Genomic DNA, 13627 nt, shown 5'->3' with positions numbered 1-13627 from the left:
TTTGGGTCATGCTGGGCTCCCAGCCTTGGGATGCTGCTTCACCGGTGTGTCTGGACCTGCCCCAGCGGAGTTCAGGCTCACTCAGCAGTGATGGTGTGTTAGGCCCGAAAGGCTAGGCTGCCCATGCTGGGCAGGGAAGATACAAGGCCTCTGGGTGAGGTCAGTTCTAAGCAGCCCCCTGGTGCTTGATCCGTACTGCCAGCGAGCGGGTTCTTGGCCTGGCAAGCAGAGGGCTTGGTGTTGAGATGGGGAGGAGGCTGGTTGAGCCCCCCAGAGGCTCAGCATCACTCCCCACCCCAGGGAGAACCGCATGCGGCAGGTGTGATAGGAAGGTGCTTTCCCAGCTGTGCCATAGGCTGAGACTTCATTTGTGCCATCATGAGGCTGGATTGCTGTAATTGCCCCTTGTATTGCTCACAGAAGGGTCTTTGTTGCTGGGAGCGTGTTCAGGAGGCAGAAACACATTTGCTCGCTGATCTGAACTATTGCGAGCATATCAGAGCAGCCCTGTGCCCCTACCCTGCCTGCCTCTGCAGGCCCATCAACTGGCCTTGCCATGGTTGAGAGACTTTCATTTTTATGTCTTAATAGGAGCTCGGAACAAGCGAGAGATCAGTTCCCGGCCCAGTGCTATTCAATGTCTTTATCAATGATCTGAAAGAAAATGTACAATCACTGCTGGCGAAGATTGCAGCTGACACAAAGATTGGTGAAGTGGTAAATAACCACAGGACAGGCCACGTACACAGAGCAATCTGTATTGCCTGGTGAGCTGGGCACCACCAAACAACGTGTTTTAAGACAGCCAAAGGCAAGGTCATGTGTCTAGGAACAAAGACTGTAGGTCTCATGGGATGGGGGCAGTATTTTGGAAACGGTGACACCAAATGGGACTTAGAGGTCATGGTAGATGAACATGAGCTCCCAGTGCAATGTGGCTAAGAGAGCAACCATGGTCCAGAGCTATCATCTAGGAGTGGGGAGAAGACATTGCGTCTGTGTTCAGCATCAGTGAGACCATCACTGGACTCCTGGGTCCAGCTGTGGGATCTGCACTTCCGAATGGATGCTGGAATGCTGGAGAGTGTTCAAGGAAGAGCCGGACTGGAAAGCCTGCCTGATAGTACTCAAGAACATAAGAACAGTCAGCCTAATGGTCCATCTGGCCCAGCATCCTGTGTTCCGATGGTGGTCAATGCCAGGTGCTTCAGAGGGAATGACCAGAACAGGCAATCATTGAGTGATTCATCTCCTGTCGTCCAGTCCCAGCCTCTGGCAGTCAGAGGCTAGGGACACCCAAAGCATAGGGTTGCATCCCTGCCCATCCTGGCTAGTTGCCATTGATAGGCTTATCCTCCATGAACTTATCTAGTTCTTTTTTGAACCCTGTTATAGTTTTGACCTTCACAACATCCCCTGGTGACGAGTTTCACAGGCTGACTGCGTCGTGTGCAGTAGTACTTCCTTTGGGTTGTTTGTTTTAAATCTGCTGCCTATTAATTTTCATAGTGAGAGGCTGAGGTAGGTCAGTGTATTTAGCTTAGCAAAAAGCAGGTTGAGAGGTGGCTTGATGACAGTCCCTACGCACCTCCCTGGGGAGAAGGTGCTGCTGTTGGCAGGGGGCTCTTTGATGCAGAAGACAAAGGCAGAATGAGGAAATAAGATGCACATTTTTAACAGCCAGCAAATTAACAGTTGGAACCACACGCCTAGAGAGGCAATGACTTTGCCATCACGTGGAGTCTTTAAATCAAGACTGGGTGTCTCTTCCTAAAAGATCTGCTCTAGTACAACCACACATTCTGTGCTGGACACAGGAGTCCCTGGGGGACATTCCCTGGGGACCAAGGGGGGGCGGAATTCCCTCCCCTTTCCAGACACTTTTCCAGACACATGGCTGGGCCCTAGGGACTCCTGCCCCTGAATTCCTGGCAGTCACCGATCAGAGAGAGAGAGATGCTGAAGGTTAATCCAGACAAGGTGGAGGTGATGGGGGTAGGTGGGGAAAGGACGTCTGGAATTGTGGGCAGTATCCATAGCCATAGCCACTTTCAATCCGTGACTGCTTAGACACTGGCACCCGTGGACTTGGATCCAGGGCTTGCCACCTGAGCCCTTCCCATGTGTGCTGCAGTCCGCACAAGGCTGGCTAGGCCTGGCGGGTGCTGGAGGCTGCAGTTCATGCAGGATGTGCCTGCCCCTCTGCTCCCTGAGCTGGTCACACCTGTTCTCCTGCAGCAGCACTACTGGCTCCTGAGGGGAACTCCAGGGGGTGGAGTATCTACACCGCCCTGTGTGATTTGGGGCCTGGCTCTCAGGGAGCTGCCTCTCAGCCAGTGTGCTGATCCCACCACTGGGGTGCAATAGCTGGTGAAATGCTGGGGGCCGGAAGCTTGAGGGGAGCCCCCTGGCTCTGCAGCTCACTTTCCCCAAGTTTGCAGCCCTCGAGGGTGTGGGGCAAGGCCCACCTCAACCCAGGCCCCTGCCCGCCAGTGCTGGCTGTGGGGCCATTCTTGTCTTCTGGCTGTGATGTATCAACTCATATGTGCTCGGAGCACCTTCTAGAAGGCACATCAGTAAATACAAACAAGGAGAGTACATTGAGGGGCCCACGCAGGCACAGAAATATGCAGGCAGCAGTGCAGCCCTATAAATAAACACACCCACACTCCACCACGCACGTGACGGCACTCCAGGGGAAGGCAATTGTCTGCCGCTCCCTGGGGGAGCTAGGAGTAATGGGAGGAAATTGAGCAAAGGGAAATGCAGAGTGAATATTAGGAAACATTCCCTGACAATGAAATCTAGCAGCGAGTGGAGGCTCCCCCTGTGAGCCACCTTCACTGGGGCTGGACAGACGCAGCACAGAGCACTGCTAGGAACAAGTGTGTGGCAACACCTGGGGCAGGGAGCTTTGGCACATGCAGTACAGCTCATGTACTCCTCAGCACGCGCGCACGCACATATACACACATGCACTCATCCTCACAAATCCACATACATATGGGTGCACACACTCGCTTGTACACACGCTCGCGCAGGTGTTATGGCCAAGCTCGTGGTTTGCTCCAGCTGTGCGTCCGAAGACATGTCCCTGGGCACCTGAATGCAAGCTCCTCTTCAGCCCACACGCTCCTTCTCCCCAACCCCTGCCTCCCTGGAGCAGCACCCTCCTTTCCCAGCACCCTCCTTACCCAGCCTGTGGCCCTACCCACAGACACCGTCTACATCAGTGCAGCCCTCTCCTCCGCTGCTCAGCCTGGCTGATCCTTCCCGCAGACTGCCTGCACCCTAGGAATTAGAGTGGCTGGGGGCAGCTGAAGAAGCAAGGGAGCGTTCTGGGTCAAGGAGCTGGGTCCCCATTCTACAGGGCCAGGCAAAAGGGCTCTGGGATTTGCTGGTGTGCTGGGTAATTACCCCAGTGCCTCGCTCACCTCTCTCATTTTCTCAGCAGTGGCTCTGAGTGCGCGATAGACCATTCGCTTTCTGCGCTGCCCGTGAGCCCCCCGATGAGGGATTGGTGCTGTGTGTCTCCGTGCCTGCCGACACGCTGCCGTTTGGTTAGAGATGCTGGGGATGAAAATGGAATGAGGGGCTTTGTCGAGGATTTATAGGCTTTCCGGAGGAAGCAAGTTGACATTGTGCAGAGCTTCCCATCAGGCCTGAGTCTGGTCCCGTTTGAGAGGCAGGATCTCCGATGGAGCGGGCGTCCTTGGCAGCAGGGATTCCCAGGGAACCTCCCTGCCCTGAATGCCCCTGTCCTATAGCTCCTGCCCCCATCCCTTCTGCTCCCCAGTCATGACTGGCAGGGAGGAGGCAGGCAGTGGAGCCATGCCACACCAGCCTGGCCAGTGTGTGGGATGGGGCTCACCCCAGCTACTCTCCTGCCCCAAAGCAGCCCCACTTGCCTACGGGAGTCCTGCCGCGAAGACACCACATGTGGTAGGCTCTCCCACCCAGCACACCTCAAGCCCAGCCTGGGGTCACTCCTTCCCCACTACTCCAGCTGGCTCCTTCAGCCAGGGGCATCAGGCCTTGTGCAGGGAGGCTGCTGCTGGGCCCCAGCTGCAGTGGGTGGGCTGGAGGTTGAGGGGGGGACACAGGTGGCATGAGAAGAAGCTGCCAAAGCCAAAAACAAGAACCAGAGTGCAACCCACCCAGCTGTGCCCCCCAGGCACCTGCTCAATCAGGGCAAGCACCCCAGGGGCCTGGAGGCCAGCAGGGGCAGGGGGTGCCTGCAGGAGACAGAGAGAAGGTGGGAGCAGCACCTCTCCCCCATTGCACCCCCTCCCCGTGCAGGCTGCCAGTTTGGCCTGCAGGGATCACAAAGCAGATGCAGCACTTGGTCTGAGGCAAAAAGCAGAAAAGAGTTGCTATGGAGACAAACTATATATTTTTAAGGAGGCACTGAGGTATTCGCTCCGTCTGTCTAGTATTAACCTGCCAATGAAAGGCGATTGCAGCGCTGAGAAGAGGGGATCCCCTTAAATCCCAAACGGGTCAGCAGGGGAGGCTGGTAACTGCTGGATTTGTATTCTCATGATAATACAGGGTAGCCGAAGCAGGGGCAGATTTGCAGTGAGTGGGAACAGTTACAGGGCCAGATCTCACAGACAGAATCTGAATGGGGATAGGGATTCAGGGGACACAGGTGAAGGCCCAGACACCTGTAGGTACAGAGCGTTCCTAGCTGGAATTTCTGGGCCAGGCTTGCAGTCTGGGAAACCCAGCATTCATAGGCAACAGATGAGTGCCCACAAGTGACAGGCCTGAAAAACCCACTCGCCCACACACTGAGGATTCATAGGAAGTTCCTGCTAGATTGTGTATGTTGGAGGGGCAGGGGGGAATGGTGTGTGGGAGGGTAACACCTTGTTTGCTGTGTAATATACAGTGTTTCTAGCCTCCATGGATTGCTAAAATCCCTTGGCAATGTGAGCCAGTGTAGACAATGCTGCTCCGGCCTCCTGACACCACAGGTAGCCTCTGCCCCGCTGCTGGGGCTCAGAGTTCTGTCACACAACACAGTGAAACCACCAAGACTCTGGTCAGTTTCACGCCCACTCCCTGGGCTTTTAGCATTGGGCAGGACCTGGGTTGCTCCCTATGGAAAAGGGCCCAAAATATGGAATCTGGAAGAGTAGCAGAGAGAAGCCCACCCCCGCTGCGCCCCCATCCCCTGCAATGGCCAGGAGGCTCTGGAGGAGGGAGACGGAATGTTCCTCCCTTGCAGCAGCTCTGGAAGGGGTGGAGGATGGAACCCTGAATGCATCAAACCTACTAGCCAAGAAGCTGCCTCAGAAGAGGGAACCCCAGATGAGGGACGTGCACAGCACATTGCTAGAGATCCCAGCAACTGGTGCTGCGCAGTGTCTTGACACTTCCCAGGGGTCCCGTCTGTGTCTTTCATAGCCCCCTCCAGCTAGTCAGAGTTTGGTAAATTACCCAAGCCCTGACAAGTGCAGTCCCGCAAGGGTGGAGGTCTGATCTAGGGCAATCCAGGCAGCTGGCACTGGGGAATGATCATTGGCTGCAGAGGCTCTTGGTACGTGTTCCCTCATGGAGACATCCAGAGAGACACCCTCATTTTCAGACCTTTGGGAGGTGCACAAATGAGCAGCCATGTGGCGTGTGCCCAGCTGAATACACGGCTACCCAGACACCTTGCTGGTCATGCATGCCGCCTCCTGAGGATCTGGTTCCTTTGTGCCTCTGCATCAAACCCGCATGGTCTTATGGCACAGTTGGCATAGACAAGCATCCATCCTGTAAAGTAGCATGCCACCCTACAGGGTCTGCGCAGGCTGGGACTGCCAGGCACCCACTCTCTGCTGCCACTACTCACACACAGCTCCTCGGTTTCCGTTTATCTCCCCGAACTTCTGTCTGCGCTTTTGTTTTCTCAACAGACATCTCAAGTGGGAGCCAAACAATGCATGAGTTTCCCTGGGCCCTTTGCAGGGTGCCAGTTAGCGTCAGCAGCCCTCATGGTGAGAGGATCGTTTGTGTAGCTGAATGCAGCTCCTCCTGCTCCTGCTCAATTAGCACCATTATTAGTCATTAGCTGCCGCCCAGTGTTGTCATTGTTTGGAGGGATGCGAATAAAACTTGCTAACATCTAAAAATGTCTCTTCGGCCCTTGCTTTCCTTCTGCCATGTGGCTGCTGTTCGGCCGGGATGGGGTGGGTGAAGAATTGGAATGCGCTGACACTGAAGGGGGCGTGGGCACTGCTGTTCGCAGGGACCTGGAGGCAGGAGCACACACCTGAGCTGTTGGCCTAAGGTGGTGGAAGTCCAATAGGATGGACAGATGAATTGGCAAGATTTCCACAGTCAAGGGGCAAAATCTTGAGCCAAGATCTCCTAGGAATGGCAGTTTTCATGTCATTGCAGCTGGGTCCGAATTGAACTCAGACAGAGCCTGTCCCGGTCTGGATCAGATCCCAGCTGAAAAGCACAAGGACCAGCTCAGGTCCGGGGATCAGAGCCATTCACACTCTGAAATTCGAAGGAACTGGGGTGTGGGGCTGGTTTTGGCCTGACTCTGGCTGGATGGAGGGGAAATACCTAACCCTTTGTCCAGCTCAAGCTGGGGTCCCATTTGAAGCATAGCATTATCACCGCAGGGCTGTGGAGCTCAGGCCTGCATTGCATTGCAGTGCCCCTGCTGAGGGCATTGGTCACCCACCCACTCTGGAGAAGAGACTGCAGGGATTTCCTTGCAGTGTCCAGTGCTGGGGCCCCACAGCACCCACAGAAATGTGGGTATGAATCTGAGTGAAGCAGAAACAGAAACCCCTATGGCCACAATACTGGGGTTAAATACATGTGGGGACTTTTGCCCCATAAGTGTGTGTAATTTTATTCACCAGAGCACCTGCTGGGGCCATGAATACTGTCTCAGGGAGCAATGGGGTCAGACACTTGCCCAGTGTACTTCCCTCACATCATAGATTTCAAGCTCCAGCAGGGACTTGGGAGCGGCGGGGTCACATTCCCCAGGAGCATTAGCTGTTAGTCTCAGGCCGGTTACTGCTGCATCTGCAGAGATCCACCTAGGTTCCCTTCCTCTCCCTGAGTTTCTGTGCATGCCTTGTGCACTGCTCCCTCCCCATTGCACGATGGAGACCTTTTGTGCATTGATGCATTAACCTGTGACATGGGACCCATGAGAATGTGACATGGGCGTCCTGCCCCCCCAACGGCCCAGGACATGGCGGCTCAGGAGATGGAGGTGAGGCGTCAGGGCTGGTAATTTCACAGGCAGGGCTGCCTTGTAGGCTGGTGACATCTGAAAGTGTGTAGGCGAAACTGACATACAAAAGGTGCCACTTGGAGCCAATTTACAACAGCGGGGGAAGATCATAGTGTGTCTAATTGGAAACAGAGAAGGCCCAGCCCTGCGGAGCTGTGGCTGCTCTGAGCCAGCTCTAGGGGGAGGTACAGATGCAGGCACAGGCCGTTTAAACCAGACCAAGCTCAGTGAGGAAGAGCCAGCCTGCAGGGCCCCTGGACTTGATCAGAGGAAATGTCCAGGATGTGAAAATTTTGCCTGCAAAGTCCTTGAACCCTGCCGTCTGCTTGCCAGGAACAAGGCCTGCAGCCTGGGAGACAGAAGCAGGATCTGAGCCAACAAGCGGGAGTCAGGGACTGCATGGAATCCCTTCAGTGCGTGGATGTGTGTCAGGCTGTGTGTGGCTGAGCGTCACAGAGCATGCGAGGGGATGGGGAGTGCGGGGCATGAGAACCCAGCACACCCCATGAGGGAGTGCGCTCACCTGATTCTCTGCACAATTCCCCACTAGCCGACTGTAGGGAGGCACTTTGCTGGACGCCAGTGGAACAGCAAACACCTCGGACGCGGCTTTTCACTAACCCTTGTGCCTCCCTGAGGAGGACAGGCACCTGAGTATAAAGCGCATGGGCTGAGCTGCTCTGGGAGCCAGCCCTGTCGCTGAAGAAGCCAGGTATGCATGTGCATATGCAAGTGCTCATGTATGTGTGTGTGTGCCTGAGCACAGGGCCCAGGGCTGAACCGCTGGCGTAACCCCTCGTTGGCTGGGGCAGGAGTGATTGCACAGTGCGGGTTGTGCCAGTCTCCCTGCTCACTAGATGCTGTAACAGGGGAAAAGAGGCCAGAATTCACGTTTTCATATTTAGTTTCCTTTGTACTCGGCTAATTAGCACCTGAGTCTGGTGATGGCATTAAGCAGCACTAAAGCTTTATTGGGGTAATTTAATTTTCCCTTTCATATCCGGATGATTTCCTTTGTTAGGGCTGGTGCCAGGCAGGAGGGGATGGGGGCCCAGGCATTACCAAGTGACAATCCTGTGTTGTCAGTATAAATAATTCCAAAGGGGAGAGGCAGGGAGGTGGGCTCAGGAACTGCAGAGCTGTCAGTCACTCCAAGAGCGAGCCGTCTGGTCCTGAGCATTGGTACGGGTGTTGCTGGCTCTGTGGAGCAGCAATACAACTGGGGGCCAGACAGGAGGACACACCCACTCCCTCACTCAGCTGATAGCAGTGCTCGGGGTGACGGGGATGAACCCACTATTGTTTTAGGTGGAGAATTGTGTTAGCCCAGAAGTTGTGATGGTGCTGCAGGTACAGGCCAGGTTCTTTCCCCGCTGGGCACAGCCAGGGAAAGGCTAATGCCAGTTTGATCACACAGATAAAGGGAGCCGCCTCTGATGGGTCACAGCTCAACTTGATAGTAACCAGCCAAAGCAAAATGCTGCTGAGAGAAAATGCAGTTCTGAGCATGGCTGGGTCTGCGGCTAGGATTGCACTGGGTTTGCGTCTGACAGACAGAGGGGCTGACGGCTCCCTGATGGGCTGGGGTTAGAGCCCTGCTTGTTAATAATGGCGGGGGCATCCTGCTGGTCAGTAGATGCTAGCACCAGTGCAGGGGTCACTGCCCACTAGCAGCAAGTGGCAAATGTTCTCCCTTTCAGTGATGGGTCGGCTCCCACTGAGCTGGGTCAGCACTGACAGACAGGCGCAGAGAAGGGGTGATGCAGAGCCAGGCCTGCTATCTTCACTCCCATCTCACTGTGGCAGAGGGGAGGTGTCTGACCAGACCCAGCTGGTCAGATCCTTTAGGAGGGATCTGAATCAGGTGGGTGGGGATCTGGAGCGATGGGGCTTGGAGGCATCCTGGGAATGGGGGGCAGCAGGAAAGAGGTCCCAGGCTGGCAGTGGGAACAGGCAATGACAAGGGAACATTAGAGCACAGGGGTGGGAGGTCATGCAGGTGCCTACAGATGAACCGGAGGGAGTCTGAGCCCAGCCTAGAGAGGAAGGGTAGCAAATGAAGGAGACCAGCATGGTTTAATCAACAGTGCAGGGTGCTGCCAGGTGCTGGGTTTGGGCTGACCTGAGCCCGAGGGGCTGGGGACAGAGCCTGGCTGCTATGGAGGAGGAAGCAGCAGCAGTGCCTACCAGCCTGGACGTGTGGGGAGTCAAAGGAGACCCCCCCCGGCTGTCGACCTGGGCAGGGTGTGGGGTACGCAGAGCACGGAGCCAGACGGTCGGGTGTCTTGATGGCAGCCGGCCAGCCAGGGCCGGTCAGAGGAGCAGTGCGTGGCTAAGCAGATTTGTGAGTCAGTCTGCGGAGAGGTGCAGCCGTTCAAGGGAAAAGGAGCAGGCCAGGTCAGTGTGATAACAGGTGACTCCATGCTCGCCGCCCACGAATCACCCAGGGACTCACAGCCTGGCACCCGCCTGGAGCCCTGCGCCCATGGCCCTGAGACCAGCCTGTCCTTACCACAGGGGCAGCTCAGCCCTATCTCTCCTAGCTTAGCTGAGCATGGCCAGGCCTCCATCCTTTTCCTTTCCTCCTTGTCCTTCTTCCCCGTCTCAGTGCTGAGCTGTAGGATTGGCCTTCTTAGCATGGATCGACATCGCCCCCCATCACCAGCTTCAGAGGCAGTGTGGTGTGGGGAGGCCATGGCAACCCCAGCGCCAACAGAAGAGACGCTTCCGTCTCCCTCTCTGACGCCCGCGGCGTGACTGAGATGGAAGGGCAGTAGCAGATGTGGGGAGAGCCAGACTGGCAGACTTGGGGCATCTGCTGTGCCGAGCAGGAAGCCACAGAGTGTGGCTGCAGGAAGGCAATGAGCAGGCAGGGCTGTGCACGTGAGCTGCACCCCACAGCCTGGAAAGGATGGCGGGGGCCTTTCCAGCCCTTCTAGCAGGTCAGTGTTCCTACTCAGTCCCTGCGCCGAAGCAGCCGGCTGACAGACTTAAACCAACTCAGCTAAAAGCCATCTCTCCCCGGGTCCCCACCCTGCACAGCAGGCTTGTGCCCTTCCTCCTTGGGCTAGTGCTGGCCTCAGTGACTTGCCAGCACGAGCCTGACCCCAGAGCGGCTGCAGGAAACAGCAGAGATGGGAGCGGGGGTGCCTGCGAGAGCCCCTGGCTGAGGAGAAGGAGTGACAGGCCCTGCTTGACAGCCCAACCCCCATCTCCCACCCCACAAGAGCAGTGTCCTGCTCGGTCCTGCACAGAGGCAGCACGAGACATTGCAGTCACCCAGCGCCGGACAAAGAGCACCGCCTCCTGTTCCCATGGCACAGCTGGGGGCGGCTGCCCAGCACAAGGACAGCGGTCCAGGTTTGCAGCATGCACTTGCCCCCTGCTGCTTCTCTCCCCTGCCCAGCCTGGGACGGCTGCTGAAATGTGGAAAGCCATTTCCAAGTGGCGGTGACACGGGTGGCATGTCCCAAGGGGGAGGCAAAGAGGCGCATTCAGCACATAGATGTTAAGGCTTTTCGGTCCCCCGGGACTGCAGGCAATAAAACCCTTGTACAGCCGATCAGGACGGCAAGACACTGGCGCTCTGCATCTGCTGTCTGGCTTCAGGCGCTGTTCCCGGTGAGTTATTGCAGGAGTTAGCACTTGAAGCTCAGCCCATCTCCTCCGAGTCCAATTTCTGTCGCTGCTTCCTTCTGTAACGAAGCCCTGATCAGGTCATTAGGACATGTGGAGATGCCAGTGCAGTCATAATATTTTGCTCTAGTATCTCAAAGGGAATAACACCAAAGAAGTGAGGGATGGTCCCTGCTGGCTGCCATGGCGTTCTGGATCAGCCCCTACCCCAGTCACACAGGCTCAGGGGCAGAGATACAGTTGGGCATTGGCCACTGAGAAGATGGGTGTAGGAAGTGGGCATGCATGGGCATGGCGTGTGATTTCTGTGGGGCCGGATGTCTATGTCCATGGGATCTGAGAGAGAACTGAATTTAGCAGCCCTAACTGTCACTTAACCAAGGAGGCGAAAAGAAATAAAGGCTCCCACAGCTGCTCCCCCGCAAGAGAGGAATTACTCACTGACAGGAGAGGGGAGTGGTGTCTAGGCAGAATGGGGGAGAGAGAGCCCAGCCCATGCTCCAGCCACTAGGTGACACTGCCTTCCAAAAGTCACAAGCTGAGGCTTATGGTGTGAGGGCGGGATGAGGTGGGAGGAGGAAAGGGGTTGCAAGGGGGAACTTTACGCCTGCAACACAACCGCCAGCACTGGCAATTAGCAAATATTTCAAGAGAAATTAGGAGAAGCCAGTGACAGGCGAGTGCATTTCTATTAAAAGCTGCCACGTGTGAGCCCTCCCCGGCCCCTCCTTACCTGACGCGTGCGAAAGCAGATGCAAACCTGACATTAATGCAATGTTCAGGGTGAGCTTTTAATTGCAGATATGTCAGAAACTTCAGAGTCGAGACAGCTGCACCAGCTGCGATCCCCCGTTGGTGTGGAGGGGAACCAGACAGGGGCTGTGTGTGCGGGCGGGGGCCTGTCTGCCTGTGCATCACTGGGCTCCCTCACTGTAGCCGCCGGCTCCTGCCCATTCTGCCTGCGCTGTTGCCACACTGAGCTGAGTTCCTCCCCCACTCGCCGTTCCGCCCGTGATGCCGCCATCACCCCTCCTTAATGACCTTCTCACGAAGGGCTGTAATTCTCCACACGCCCTGGGGAGCACAGAGCACTTGGCTGGCATGATGCCATCAGCACCCGCCCGAGCACTAAGGGCTCCTTTCCATCAAGCAGAAGAGAAAGCGCAAGAGGGTCCTGCGTGCCCATGTTCCTGTTCCACCGCCACCGGCACCATGGCCTCTTCACACTAGGGAGGGCAAGGACCCCCATGCAGAAAGCTCCATGCTTAGGGCCAGACCAAGGGCCGTACCGCCACAGAGATGTAACCGCACTGGGAGAGCTCTGCCGGAACAGTTCCCCTGTAGACCAGCCCTTACAGTAAGTACGGGACCTCTCCACAGACCCCTCTGCCTGAGGCCCAGGCCACACTGTGTGGGCCCAGAACAGTTCGGACTGTTCGAACAGTCGGCTGCACCAACCTATACCTATAGGAGGAGACGTGCTGCCTTGGGTCTGGGATACAGAGAGTGGCAAAGAAGCAGGGACTGAGGGAGGGTAAGAGTGGATCTCCTCAGGCAATGCGTTCTAAGAGTGACAGCAACGGGGAGCATAACCTAGTTTTCGGTTTATGAAATTGGCTCCCCAGATCCCCACTCCTGGAGCCTAGCATGAGCAATTCCAGTCTGTCTGACTCAGCAGAATGGCTGAGGAGAAGATGAGCTAGAAAGAGACCCGCCCCCCCCAAAGCGCTGGCCCAGCCAGGCACCTTAACCATGGAGCTGGTCAATTGCAAAACAATTGCTCTGTAACTCTGAGCTGGTTTCCTCTGAGCCAAGAGTCCCCATGCTCCAGACTCGTCAGGGGCCAGACGACAGCCAGGCCCCCCTGAGAAGGGCAGTGAGTCCTGCAGCTTTCTCCCATTGTGATAGGAATGTTTACCCACCTGCATGTTTTCCCTGGATAGTGCATTACCCTCTGGTTAATCTCCTTTCTCACTAGTGTCCCTCACACCACAGCCAGCACCTCGTAAGGAGCAGACAGCTTGTGGAAAAACTCCCGCAGCAGAAGTGATTCACCCGAGCTGTTGGCCAAAGACGTCTGGCTGATGACTGCCTCAGCATGCACTCAGTGTGACAAGGACTCACTGCTCCGGACGGAGTACCATCCTGGCCAATAGCTGGCCCAGCCCTGCCGAGGAGCTGGACGTGCTGAGCTCCGAGCACTGTAGCTGCTTCGCGCTCTCAATATCAGAGACGGGAGCCTTGCCAAGGCAAGTCCAAGCCGAGCCTTGGAACTGCTGCGGCTCCGTCTTGAGACCTGCGGGGACTGACCCAGCTCCTCCTTGGAGTATGTCAATACAGCCTCCTGTCTGTTCAGAGCCAGGGAACCCAGGCTTGCGGCCCCTGTTTGCATACACTTTGTATCAATTTACATATCATTAGTTGGGGATCAGCTAGGAATTGCTTCTGCTCACAGCTTTGTTTCAGGAGAGGTAAAATGCAGTTTAAATAAAGCTGCTCAGGGACCTTCATGCATAGTGGGGCTCTTTAAAAGGAGCATATACATGCTGCGTGGCTGGAGCCACAGGGGCTGCTGCACCAGCGCCTCAGTGAGCTGGAATGAGAGAGGCCTGTGAGCCGCTGGGCTCGGGGACCAGGCAGCACTATGGCAGCTGAAATGCATCTCGGGTAAGTGGGAAATGATGCACGGTGACAACAGTCTCCACGTGCCATATACCACGCTGGGCTCTGGCCCAC

The sequence above is a fragment of the Emydura macquarii genome, unplaced genomic scaffold, assembly GCF_026122565.2.
Source record: "Emydura macquarii macquarii isolate MOO-44397 ecotype Brisbane River unplaced genomic scaffold, CSIRO-AGI_Emac_v2 contig_2768, whole genome shotgun sequence".
In the NCBI taxonomy this organism is placed as follows: Eukaryota; Metazoa; Chordata; order Testudines; family Chelidae; genus Emydura; species Emydura macquarii.
Note: the sequence above shows the minus strand (reverse complement) of the source record.